Genomic DNA, 14,108 nt, shown 5'->3' with positions numbered 1-14,108 from the left:
GGTGGAGAGCTGCCGAAGGTGGAGCGTCTGGTCTCCCTGCTTTAGCCAGAGTCAAGTTTGCTTTTACCTGCTTTTATATTATACCACTCTTCATTGTGGATAGAAAAGGCTTCCTCACAATCCATCCCCCTTATTTCTGAGATAAGTAAACTGAACTTAGCATGGGAATGTGACAAGCCATGGGCCACAGAACCTTGAGTGTCAGGGTTAAGACCCAGGTCATTTGGTTCAGCAGCCTTCCACATGGACGGGTAGAAGCCAAGGTGCATTTATTGAACACCTACTAGGGCCATGCAGTCCTTTTTCTTCTCTTCCTAAAAGACGGATGCTGTTATTACATCCATTTGGCGCCTTTACTGCCGGAAAAAGAACAGCCTGCAGGGGCTTTCTTGGGTTACCTCGTAAGAGATCTCTGCAAGTCAAACACTATTAACTTTAATGCAGCAGCTTTGATGGTGGGGAAGAGACAGCTGACACCGTATTTCCTTAACAATAAACCACTCTGACAGATCAAAACAAACAGGTTCAAGATAACATATAGCATTTCGAGAACAGGGCCAATAATGAGTGCAGACGGATGTTGAGTGAGCTTTGCCCTAATGTTGGGTTCCTCCATCTGCTGTGCAAACGTCTAAAAGGCAGGGCTGGTACAGAAACCACTGCCTGGGTTATTATACGGACAACTCTGAAAGGAATTTTTAAATAAACCCAGTTCCACTGAAGGTCTTTCTGAAGACTGTCTTTGCTTTGCTTTATCCATCGGATTTGAGTGCTGATGGTTTGTTTATCCAATTCTAGCAACCTGGGCAATGTACCTTCTTTGTCATGGGGTGACCTCACCTGATAAAATCTTCTTTATACAGAAATAATCCTGTGCACACCAAGTTGAATCTTTTTTGGCAGATTGTAATTCAGAACTTGGCCCAAACCAGAAATAACAACAACAACATCACAACCAGTCAGGGATAAACTAAGTTTGGTGCTAATGTCTTCGGAGGCTGCAAAGAGGAAAATGGTATGTAAATTGGAGTGCTGACTGGATTTGACTGGATTTAATCATTAGTCATTAAACTCAGATTTCAGTTAGACTATGATGAGTGACAAAGGGTAGTTTTTTTAGATAGCTATTTCATCTCCCTTACCAATCCTGGTCATTTAACTGAATGCCTGATGTCGTATCTTTTCCCTGGGGCCTGCTTTTGTGTGTGTGATGGGGAAAAGACCATTACAATTGTACTTTTGAACTTTTAAGTCATTTTCTACATGGATTTTTTTTCTTTTGAACTTCACAGCCTTCCTGTTGAGGTAGTTTTTCTATGGTCCCGCTGGCATGCCTGGGTCACGTGGGAAGTAAACATTAGAGTCAGGATTGAATGGATTTCAAGATTTATTCTACCTCGATGGACAGCCCTGAGTTTGTGTATGTGTGTGTGTGTTGGGGGTTAAGTGGTAGTGGATACAATGCTGAAGGGACTACCCTAAACTACTTATAAATATAAAAACATGCTGGTGATTCCACAACCCTAGTTGAGCCCAAATGCCATGCTCTTGCTTCAGGAGACATTAAGGTAAGTAAGATTTATTTTAGTTAGACTCAGCTTTAGTAAGACACTTCATAAGTTGTCCACATACCTGCTTACTTTAACACTAATAGCTATTATTTATGTTTTATTAGGCACTTTAGCAGACACTGAAGAGTACCCAGAGCTACTCTTACTACTCTTGTGCTATAGATGAGGAAACTGAAGCTGAGAGACATTAAGTAACTTTCCCAAGTCACACAGCTGGTAACTGCTCGTCTGCAGTCTCTGCTTGTCCTGCTGTGTCATGCTGTGCTGCAGTAACAAGAGCAATAAAAGTAGGGACAGTACTCACCTTACATGCCAGCTCCTGTGCTGGTGTTCACTCACATGTCCTCATTCACCTTGACAGTGACACTGCTGGGTCAGAGAGGGCTCTGGACCCTGCTCCATCACTGACCTACTCTAGGGTTTAGAGAGAGCCACTGAACTTCTCCAGCCTTGGTTTCCCTGTCTGCAAAAGGGGGCAATAGTAAGTCCTTCACAAGGAGGTTGTGACTGTGAATGGGGTGATGCATTCAAGGCTGTCCCAAAGTGCCTGGCCATGATGTTAGGAGAGGACTCCAGGAACGTGACTGTGTGTATTATGAGATGAACCTTACTGTTACCTTCGTGCTAGGGGCAGGAAAACTGAGGTTAAGAGAGTTTAGGTCAACCATGGTCAAGTTCACCTAGTAAATGGAGAAACTGGATTCACTCTGGTCTCTCCGCCATCACTGCTCTTTAGCTCTTGACCCTTTGGTTTTACTTTTGATCGAAAAAAAATCCTTCTCCTCTCTTGTAATTTGACCATGAGAAGAAATTGGATGTTAAAAAGCATGTAGCTTTGCCTTGAACACTCCTTTTCCTCCTGCAACATAGGATAACTTAAAACTGGAAGAGAAGTAGGTTCTGCTGATGACAGAATGATCTGAACAAGCAGGAACACTGCACAAAACCTCCAAGAAAAGTATAGGATTTATACTATCTTAAGGGCTAACATTCCATTTCAGGTAGCAAGGGCCTGCGTTAGAAGTAACTCTTGTGAAAAAGATCTGGGGATTTTAAGTGCCTAACAAACTAAAAATGAACCAGCCATGCTTGGGGCCTGGATGTAGATGTGATGCTAGACGTACTTTTTTAAAGAATGCTTTTTGGAAGTATTGTTTTCTATTTTTTATTAGCATATATTAGTTGTACAGAGTTTCATTGTGATATTTCCATATATGCATACAATGAATCATGATGATTTGGGGAGTCTTAAAGGAATTTGGGATTTCCTCTCTGCTTTTTCTTTTTAACTGGTGAAGAAGCTAAGTATCTTTTTATGAGGTCACAAAATGAATCTGAATTCATTTCCAGGAAAGAGGCAGAATAGACTTGTTTGCATGAGTCCACATGTCTTTGCATCCTGGGTTTTAGGAGGGAAATCAGGTCATCCTAGGAGCCTGTGGGCTCCTCTCCTGGCAAGCTTACAGATACACACTGAAAAGTACAGACAGTCCCAGACTTTTCAACTTGGTCACGGTGAGAAGTTGACACACATTCAGTTTTAGAAACTGTATTTTGAGTTTGGAGCTTTCCCTGGCTAAGATGGTCTTGCCCATCTGTAGGGTAATGTGTGTTCTGAGCATATTCAAGGAAGGCTGGGCTCAGCTAAGAGGCTGGTAGTTCAGGTGTGCTAAATGCATTTTCAAGTTACAGTGTTTTCAGTGTACGATGGATTTATCAGGACATAACCCTTATGGTGAGTTGAGGAGCATCTGTAACTGTCACTCAGAGTTTTACAAGGGTTACCTCATTATCTTTTTCCAGACTCTTAGTGATTCCATGAGGGAGTTAATAGATCCTAGTCTCAACGCTTACAAGTTAGGTTAGAGCTAACTCTTATAAGTTAGCTCTTACAGGCTTAGAGCTGTTCAGCAGAGGCTGCCTGTGTGAAAGTTTTAACTACACCCAGTCTACAACTCTAACTCCAAAGTTTGAAAGAAAAGTGAAAGTCCCCATTGCCTCTTCCCACGCCCTTGGTTGAGATCAGATTTCTCTCTGATAGACAAATTGGGAGGACATGAGCTAATGAGGACCTTACTGCAGGGGTGGGTGATGATGATTCATAATTAGCCAGAGCCCATGTGTTCAGGTCCCTGAATGGCAGGGATGGTGTGAGGACTCGACCCCAAGAACATACTTCCTTATTCCCAGCATGAACCACATCTTAAAGGCTGGGAGATTGGGCTTTGTGGGAGCCATTGGGGAAGCCCAGGACTGAGTCAGAGGGATCTATCCTCTTTTCTCACAGCCTCTTAGCTTCCCTCAACCTTGACTCTGGCTGCCCCAGGCTAACAGCCAACAGTTGGCAGTGAGAGTTGTAAATGTGGGGTGAAGAAGAGGGATGCTTCAGGGCTGGAGTTGATGCTCCTGACTTCTTGTCTTTTCTCATCCAATATTTGCACATGCAGGCATGGGGCGTGGTCAAGGTGGGAGACACTGAAGGGAAATAGCAGCCTCTGTGAGTGGAGTGTGTCTTGTGCCCCTCCCTGGTTTTTTCCAGATGGGAGGATGCTGGGGCACACTTAATGTCCCTGAGTCTCACTCTGCCTTGTTTCCTTCAGCATGGGGCACCCCTAGCCGTCTTCTCTGAAGAGGAATATAGGACCATGTTTGTTTTGCTTTATGTGGATTTTGGCACAGGGTACACAGTCATGGTCACACACACAGCCATACACACAGTGACTGTTACAGTCTTTCTTGTGATACTTCTGGCAGTGGCCAGGAAGCTGGGCTGATTTAGCAATTATTAATTTAAAACATTAAAAATCTCTGCCCTCTAGTGGTTCTTTGGGAAATATGTACATTATCTGGAGGGGAGAGAGAGAGAGAGAGGAATTTTTATGCAAACTGGTTTTAAACAAAACAGAGTCAGATAGCAGGGTGACTTACTTGAGAGCTAAGTCCCTGATCCCCACAATGGAGCACCTCTTTCTGCTTTCAGTGCCTCTTCCTGGTCATCGATGAACATGGGTACTGTTCAAACCAGTTGAGACTCTTTTAATACAAAGTGAAGCAACACATCCTTAAAAACAAAATGCACTTTGGATTTCTGGTTCTTGGTCAGGACAGTGCTTCTAAGGCCCTTTGACTTGTAACCGTTGGTTATTCTCCCTTGACTGATAACATATTTGACTCATGGCTCTCATGGAACTTCCTCTTTTCCTTCTGAAACATCCCCTTGGCATTTCTCACTCTAACAAGTATTGTATTTTGAGAAGAAAATGCCTTGAGTATGTTGAGATGAAAGCGCCTTCAGCAGCATACCCACCTAATATTTGGCTTTTCCCAATTCTTCAAAGCGAGGACAGATCTTAATTTAATATGGCAAGTTGAACTGTGTGCTCCCTTCCTCAAGTTTTTAACTTTACCCTTAAGTTGACTCTTGCCTACTTGGTGACCTTGCACCCTAATTTTTCCATTTACTTCCTGTACTGCATTTGAAGTGCCTGTAAATCACATCTTAGGTCAACCCTTTCCTAAACATGAATAATATTTGTATTCTCACTGTGCAACACAATTTTACGACAGTGCCAATTTATTTATTTTGGCAGCTTTGATTCACTTTCTTTTTCTTTTCCAAAGCCTTATACATTTCAAGTTTTCCTCTTAGCTTTGGTGGGTGATTGCTGCTTTAATGCACTAACTTTCGACTTCTAGAGATATAGCTGGAAAACATCCCATGTACAGTTCTAGATGAGCTAACCAAGTTTGGTGTGAGTTCAGACAGAATTAGGCTGAGTCAGGGTCTGTGACGTGGAGGGTGAGCAAGAAGATACTGGGGAGACAGACACCCTGATACTTGAGTTGGCCACTAACAGGCTTATTGCTCCTCCCCCTCCACATAGGACTCTCCTTTAATTAAGGTCACATACTTTAATGATTTCATAATCACTGGTTTGTTTCCAGAAGCTATCAGGTTGCACGAGGAAAAGTCAGTGAAGCAGAAACAAGATCTACTGACCTTGTTTCCCAAGCAAGAAGGGAGGGAAATTCAGCCCTGGGCACAGGGAGGGTAAAAGCAGATAGGAGTTTTTACTTCAATATTATCTTCTAAAAGATTAGCTGTCCATGATAAGCTCTAGCTAGTTCCCATGGTACCATTCCTTGCAGAAAACCATTCAAGTGTACTTTGTACCAATTGTTTGCTTGGTGCCTTTGTGAGTTCTGTGTATTGACTGTTCTCTGTTGGAGGACTTAGAATTCTAATTATTTGCATCCTTACATGGTGAGCAATTTACCCAGCACCTGCCCCAGGCAGTCAGCAGAATTTACAAATTTATGAAACCTCATAACTTTATAGTATCATACCTCTCATGAAATGGTGAGGGTGAGGCCCAACTTGCCTACGGGTGGATGTAGCAGAATGTCTGAGAGGGAGGTCCCTGCAGTCAGAGGACTTCCTTGTGTGACTGGCAAGTTATTTAGCTTTTCTAAGCCCCTTTGGTTCTTTCATCTTTGAAATGGGTGATTCAGACGTGTTCAGTGCATGTCAGTTAGTATAGTCATGAGGGTGAAAGGTCCATGGTGAGGACCATCTGTGTCATGCAAATGTGAACTATGGGGTCACAAAGGCTGAGTGGGGACCCACATCTCATATGTATTAGTTTCGTGTCTCCGAAAATCTCATGTAACCATCTGAGCTCCACCTCGGCTTATTTTAGACATAAGGAGCTCCAGGCTTGGTGCACCAAACTCCTCAACAAATTTAACGGGTTTCCTGTTGCCCGGGCTTCCTAGGTGGGTCTTGGCTTTTACTTAACAGTTAAGCATAAAGAAAAGGAGAGCACATTTGGAATTGCAAGCTCAAAGTCAGCCTGGGCTATATAATGAGACTCTGTCTCAAAATCAAACAAACAAAAGAAAAGGACATCCCTTAGATGGATGCCCTCCTTCTAAGCGAAAGTCAACCATTTAACCTTCCTTTCAGATGTCAAAAGCCCAGAAGCTTATGGCTCCACAATGTAAAACATTATTTGAAACAAATACTGCTGTTTTGTTAAAATTAAATGAATGCATATATTGTTACAAAACAACGAATGGAACGTTTCCTAATCTTTTCCCTTTAGAATAAAATACCCTGATTTGGATGTACCTGATTGGGTGCACAGGGCCACCATAATTCTTCAGAACACCAAGTGCTCTGATGTTAACTAGGGCTGGAAGTCACTGTGTACCTTCTGTGTGTCTCTGTCTCATGGCTTATACTCAGTGGCCCTCTGAGCAGAAATTTTTTCTGGAGTGCCCCAAAGACTTTCTTCTCTTGTAAATAATGAATGAAACTTGTAATTGTGCTTTCTGAGAGTTGGAGAAGGGAGAGGAGGGGCTCTCTGGCATGGGGGTCACGTGAGAGCTGCTTTCTGCTCAGCTCTGACAGAAGAGTTCGTCCTCAACTTGGGTAGGTCCGTGAGAAAAAGCAACACCCCCTTGGTGTGAGTAGTCTGCTCTCTGCTTACACACACAGACTTGATTTATAAACCCAGTCCGGACAGCATCTGAGTCTAATTACCTGGGTATATGAAAGTTCAGGAGATCTCAACTAAGTTAGCAATTCAGGGATGCACTTTACCAGAAGCAGATGGAATGAATAAAACACTTTAGTTTATGACTATTTTTCTATTTGGGGGAAGGAGAAAGAACAAAAAGAGTGGCCAAATTGATCCTTGTCAAGAACTAATTAAATATTATTCATGATTAATTTTGATGTTGATGTATTCAGTGTTTTAACAGTGTCATAAATATCTGGAAGAATGAAATAGCTCATTTTGTGTAGCTATAATAAATCATGCATGCCACAGTCCCCACGTGGCCTCCTGAGCTAGTCCCTTATTATTTTTAATAATATACTTGTTAGTGACTTTTCTGGAATTAGGGGTTGTGAGGAAATAATTTCTTAATCATGCTTGCAGTTGCCATTTCATATAATTAAAAACAAATACTTTTAAAATTCGAGATAGATATTGAAATATTAAAGGTGAAATGATATGATACCTAGGATTTTCCTGGAAAAATCCAGATTGGTTTGAAGAGGAGTGAGTGGGAAGGCTATTACAAGCCTCAAGACTAGTCATGAATGGATAATTCTTGAAACTTGGTGATGGGTTTATGGGAATTCAGTATAATATTCTTTACTTGTGTAGTTTTTGTAATTTTCCATAATAAAAATTTTAAATGCTATTTCTTTGCCTTCAAGTTTATTCTCTAAGAAACATTATGGTAATTAGTTAGAAGCATGTATGTTAAGTTATGAATCAAAAGTCAGAAAATGCAGTTAATCCAGTTTGGGGTTGATGGACTAATGATGGTGAAGGAAATATCTGTAGTAGCTTGTACTTAGTTGAACATGGACAGTGTGCCAGTTACTGTACTACGTATTTACATACTTATTTAATCCTTAGGGCTGGGGGCATAGCTCAGTGGTAGAACACTTGCCTAGCACGATCCAGGTCCTGAGTTTGAAAAAAAATGCTGAGAAAAAAAATTGCTGTGCAGATGAAATATTTTGTCATTATTTTGTAGATTAGGTAAGTGAAACTTAAATAGATTAAGTTGCTTGCTAAAGGCCACATAGTCAATGATAGAAATGAGATCCTTGAAGTTCCAAAACAAATCCTTACTCTCGCACTCTCTTTAATTTATAAAGGGACTACGTTTAGTAGTCCATGAATTGAACCATGAATTCAAGTAATTTGAACAGGAAGGGAGTTTATAACTGCAAATAGGTGACATGCCTGTTCTTGCTCCTGTGTCTATGGTGGCAGACATTGCTAATCAATTGTGGCACTTTATACTGGCTCAGAATCCTATTGAACATAGGGCCTGGGATAGCTCGGCTGGCTCAGAGTTGTCATTCACCTAGAAACCGAGTCATCCTTTTTCATATTTTGCATCCTAACAAATAAGAAAGCTGAGGCCCAAGAGAGCCAGAACTTGCTCAAAGTCTCGCAACCAACATGGAGCAAAATACTCATCCTTCCTGGCATAGGTCTGGGGCTTTTTCCACTACAGTAGCTAAGGCTTCTTCCAGGTTGAACTTTTTATGGTTTTTCTTACATGTGTTAATACGTAGAAACTACCTAGAGCAGTTCTGAATCAATAGTGGGTATTATTGTAAGAAGGGGTAACAGAATGTCTGATTAGAGCCATGGATAAAAAACCAGGGCAGTTTTCAGAAGCATCTGTTAGTTTCTTAAAATGGCAAAAGAGTCCTAAGAGCTTGCAGCCTCAGGTCCCAAAGGCCGTGCACCACAGACTCCTCAGCCTTCTGTCCCCAGGCACCACTCCTCTGGAGTGTGCATGGAAGGCTCCGCTTTGTCCAGGCTACCTGGATGATGGAAAGCAGCCAACCTCAATATCACCTTTACCTTGCTTAGGGTTGGCAGACTCAGAAAACACTCAGCCAACTTGGTGCATTCCTGCTCCAACAAGGCATCTAGTTTGGGCTTCTTGCATGATCTCGGGCCCCCCTCTCTTACTCTGGATACTTTTGACATCTGGATACTTTTAACACCAAAGTCTTGGATGACTTTGACGTTATTTACCCTTCACAGAAGAATTTTCATACCTACAAAGAATGTGCTGTCCCTAAAGCCTCTATTCTTTCTTTGGTAGTTTTGTGGGTTGGGTTTGCCTTTCCCAGGAGATACAGGAATGAGGCAGGTATTATGAGTGGAATTATTTTTTTTAATCTGTGAATTAAGCAGCTAATAGAAGCCCATGTAATTTGTGTGACAAGTGACAGCTTGTGTGAAAATAACTTAGCCATATCCTGTTACACATTTGCATCTGTTATGCTGGGTAAAGTCGTATGTCACTGGTAGACCATTAAGATGTAGTCACCAGTGTTTTCCCAGGTGAAAGGGTAATTATTTTTGCTGTTTGTTCGTAATTTATTAATCGTCAGTGAAGAACATTAGGGTAAAAGATTATTTCAAATAAAGTCACAGATCAAATGTGTGGAAAGCATAGTGATCTGGTGGCTGATGAGAAAAGCCACTAGTGTAAAGATCTGCTTTAGTTTGAAATCTACACGTGCTACTACTGACTGGCATTTCAGATAGTAGGTGCAGGTAGAAGACTGAATAGAAATGAGGGAGAGTGCCAGTAAATCATTTGACTTTGGTAGGAATCAACTAGCTGGAGACTAAAATTCAATTTCCTGTAACATTGTATGTATGCTAGCAGTGATTTTAAGTGGTACACAAACAGTTTTACAGTTATGTATTCATATTAAATGTGCGAGGGAAAGAATATAATAACATACCAAACCTGTGATTTCTTGGATTATTATTAATACTTATTTATTTTGCTTAGATTGAGGTTAAACTAGATACTTATGGTTCTAAAATGTGAGTTAAGGTAAGTTAAATAAAGAAAAGAAATAAGCAAATGATAGTGAAGGTGGCATTTGGATTGGATAAAAATGGAGACGATTAAATGCACATGAGTGATGGTTAGAGAACAATGGACTAAGGGACAGTTAGTTCCCCAAGACCTTTGAGACTAGCCTTTGTTAACTGGGGGTGTCCCTGTGTCTGGACAAAATATATCTTATGAAAAACCATCTGGAGCTCTTAAACATCCCATATTTTCAGCATAATGTTTTTGTTTAGTTTGTGAAGCAAAAACCAAAACAACATGGAATGCAAGTCAAAGCAGACATTAGGAGGAATTTACTAGAATTTTTCTTCTTTGCTTGAGATGAAAGGATGAAAGTCTTGAGTGAGTTTATAGATAAGCTGAGGTCTCCACTGAAGCCTGCCACCCATTTTCTTCTGGTTTCTGGAGTAACTCATCTTTCCCTGAGCCTCAGTTTCCACACCTGTAGAGGACAGATTGAGGTGATTTCCAAGCTACCTTTTGGATTAAATCAGAGTTCTGAGAGATAGGAAAGGTGACACCAATTTGGTGGTCTAATGTTCTGGGAAATTACACACATTTCTGAGTCCTCTAAGAAGGTTTCTCTGGTGACTACTCTCGATTGTCAACTTGATTGAGTTGAGAAAGACCTAGGAGATTAATAATACACACTTCTTGGTGTGTCTATGAGGGTGTTTCCAGAGACAAAGAGATCATGAGGGTTCTGACCTAATCAATGGTTTAATCCATTGATAGATTAAAATTTTGAAGAAGATGGGGCCTGCTTGGAGGAAGTAAGTCTCTGGGAGTGTCTTCTTGGAGGCTATTTCTTGCCCTTCCTGTTGCTGCTTCTCTCTGCTTCCTGTCTGCCATGATGTGAGCTTCTCCATTATGTCCTCCTGCCATAATGAACCGAAACCTCTGAAACTGTAAGCTAAAATAAATCTTTCCTCTACTTAAGTTTTTATGTCAGCTATTCTATCACAGTAACAAGACATCTAACTAACACAGTTGCTAATACCATAAACCCATCGATCACTTAAACGTATTTGGTGTCTTCTTTAAAAGTGTCAACGTTCTATTTAGAATGTAAATTTGGATGTGTTTGTTAAAGCAAAACCAAGTGTTTCCTATCATACTCAGGATCTTTTGGGAAACTGGTGTCCCTAACTTAGCTTAGGAAGAGTGTCAAAGATGACTTCCCAAATAAAGAGAACTCTAAAGTTCATTCTCTTAAAAAGGGAGGCAGATAGTCAGAGGATGAAGAGGAACATGATTTATTTAGAGCAATGCAGGTATTCGCTGACACCACTAATGAAAATTGCGGCCTGTCTATGCCAGGCACCATGAGGATTCGGCAGTGATCAATATAGGCTGCAGTGTCCCCACACTGTGGGGAAAAGGTAAGAGATTGGAGAGTGGTGCTGGCTTGTGAGGGGTCTCAGAGGCCTTGCTGATGACTTTGGGCTTCTGACAAGCCTCTGTCCACTCTAAGGAAAACTCTAAATCTTGATAACAGAAGAATTATGGGAAAGAGGCTTTGGAGCATGCTTGTCTTGTTCAAAGGGATGTGCTTCTAGTTCTCCAATTGCTCAGCTGATTTTGGGACTTTTCCCTTGAGGGAGTCTTTCTGAATCTCGTGACTAGAAGGACATCTACAGTCAATAATTATAAATACCTTATTCCTCTGGCTCTGGGAATGTGTGTGGGGGGAGTGTGGATGACTGTGCCTAGCCCAGATGGGTAAAAGCTGAATCCTCCCTTTGAGCTCTTCTCCTGGGAAGAGGAAGCTTGCATATCACAAGATAGATTGAAAAACATGGTCATGCTTCCTCTTGCAATAATTCTTCATTTTGTTGCTAATTTGCACAGACCCTGTAAAGTATCACTCTAGAGACAAACTGTGTGTTCTTTCTGATTATTTGAGACACAAGCATCCCATTCCTGGATAAGTCATTGCCAAGTTCATGAAAATGCAACATTGGAGCTCAGGAGACCATGCTGAGCAGGCAGCTAGAGGTGGGCTCAGGCTTTCTAGATTAGATACATTTATGAAGAGCTGATGAAGAGAATCTGAGAAAACAGTGCTTTGCAATAAGTCACATTGCTATTTAAAAATAAAGTTAAAAAAAAGAATCTCTGTCACCTGCCCCTCCCCAAAGAAATCCAAAGAGTCTACCACCACTCTTCATTTTAAGCTTTGCATTTCAAACCATCCATTTGAGTAGTTAAAAGTAAGGGAAGAATAGTTGTCTGGTGAACTTGTTGGATTGGCCAAGTTCAAAATCTAGATCTGCTGCTTGCTGGCTGTGGGGATTTGTGCAAAGGGCCCACTGTCTCTTTATGTGCTCCTCCCCCTCTGTAAATGGAGTCATACTATACCTTCTTTAAAGAATTCCAGAGGGGACCAGTCAAAGCTCTTGGCAAATGTTCAGAAACAGTAGCTGTTGATATTATCTGATAACATGTTTGGCATGAGTATCATGGTTTACCCAGCCCTAAACAACATAGCAAATGATACAGTTTACATGCTACAGAGGTTAGCAAAGTTTAAGTTTTTTACAAATGTGAACCCAGCTGGAACTAGAAGGTAAGTAAGGCAAGTGTTCTTTCCATGGTACAGGGGTATGTTTACTGATGTGGCCAAGTTCTTAGAGTGTACAAGACATAGAACTGGCACACAGACGATCTTTTGATTGAAATCTTGCTCTTTCTGCTGTGCGATGGCATCACTCATACACTAAGAATGTCTTTTGGCAGTACTGAGCTTTGAACTCAGGGCCTTGTGCTTACAGGATAGGCACTACCACTTGAGCCCCACCCCTAGCTTAAGAACGTCTTTGAGACATATTTGTTTATAAAGTCACTCTTTTTCTGTAAGTGAACTTGTCTTTTCATCTATGAATATGAATACCACCAGTCACCTGTGTCCTGACTGAAGCCTTCTAGGGGCACATCTGGTTTCCTAGTTTGGGGTTTTGGTCAGATAGGGGGGAACAGCCAGAGGGAAACTAGCAGGGCTTTGGTACGTTTCCTTACTGATAATGTCTGATAGTTCTTGAAAATCTCAAACCAAACCGTCCCTTTCAGTTGAGCTCAGAAGAAAGCTGTGTTGTAAAGATTGTTAGCGCCCACCTGGAAAGCGAGTTGATTAGATCTTTGCAAGCAGCCAAAGCTATAGAGATGTCCCCTTGCCACCTTCTGTATAAATTAACAATACATGGTAAGTTTGGGGTTAAGGCTATTCATAGTCATCTCTTCCCACGGGCTCCCCTCAGCACTGTTGTCACTAGATCACGGTGGTTTGTGGGACAAGCTAGCTATGCTTTGGAGATTCTGGCCTTGTGACCTGCAAGTTCCTTCTTGTTAGAAGAGTTCCTTCCTTCAGTATCAGCAGGCTTCATGCTTGCTAGGCAGGTGCTCTATCTACTATTTGAGCCACACCCCAGCTCTTTTCTTTGCTTTAGTTATTTTTCAGAGAGGACCTTGAGTTTTTGCCCAGGACCAGCCTTGCAGTACTAGTTTCCTAACTATGTCTCTCACATAGCTAGGATTACAGACATAGGCCACCATGCCTGGCTTATTTGTTGAGATCGGGTCTTGGTAACTTTTGCCCAGGCTGGTCTAACTGAGATCTTCCCTATCTCTGCCTCCTGAGTAGCTGGGATTACAGGCATAAGTTATCATGCCTGAATAAAAAACAAAACAAAACAAAAACTAACTGATTCAGCATTGAACATTAGCTTACTTTTATAACAGCTCAAATTGTCTCTAAAATTTATTGTAAACCAGTGATTTGCCTCTTAGGATATGTACTGACTTAGCAATAGTGGCATTTTAACTGGTAGCCCTGTTTAAAGGGGCCACAAAAGCTAAGTATTATAGAGTACTTACTACACATCCATCCTTTTATGTAGATTTTTTTTCTTTTAATCTCACAACCACCTTACAAGGTGTGATTTTTTTCAACCCCTGTCTTACAGATAAAAACCTGGATGCAGCTGGCTGGCTGTGGAATCTGGAATGCTAGCTTTTGGAAAATAGTACCTTTTAAAAACTGGAGAAGAAAGGACTAACCTGGACTTCCTGTGCTTGGGGACATGTGACCACTGCCCCACTCTGAGGCAGCATCTTCTGGTTTCT

The sequence above is a fragment of the Castor canadensis genome, chromosome 1 (genome assembly GCF_047511655.1).
Source record: "Castor canadensis chromosome 1, mCasCan1.hap1v2, whole genome shotgun sequence".
NCBI classification, from domain to species: Eukaryota; Metazoa; Chordata; class Mammalia; order Rodentia; family Castoridae; genus Castor; species Castor canadensis.
This window is presented reverse-complemented; position numbering follows the sequence as displayed.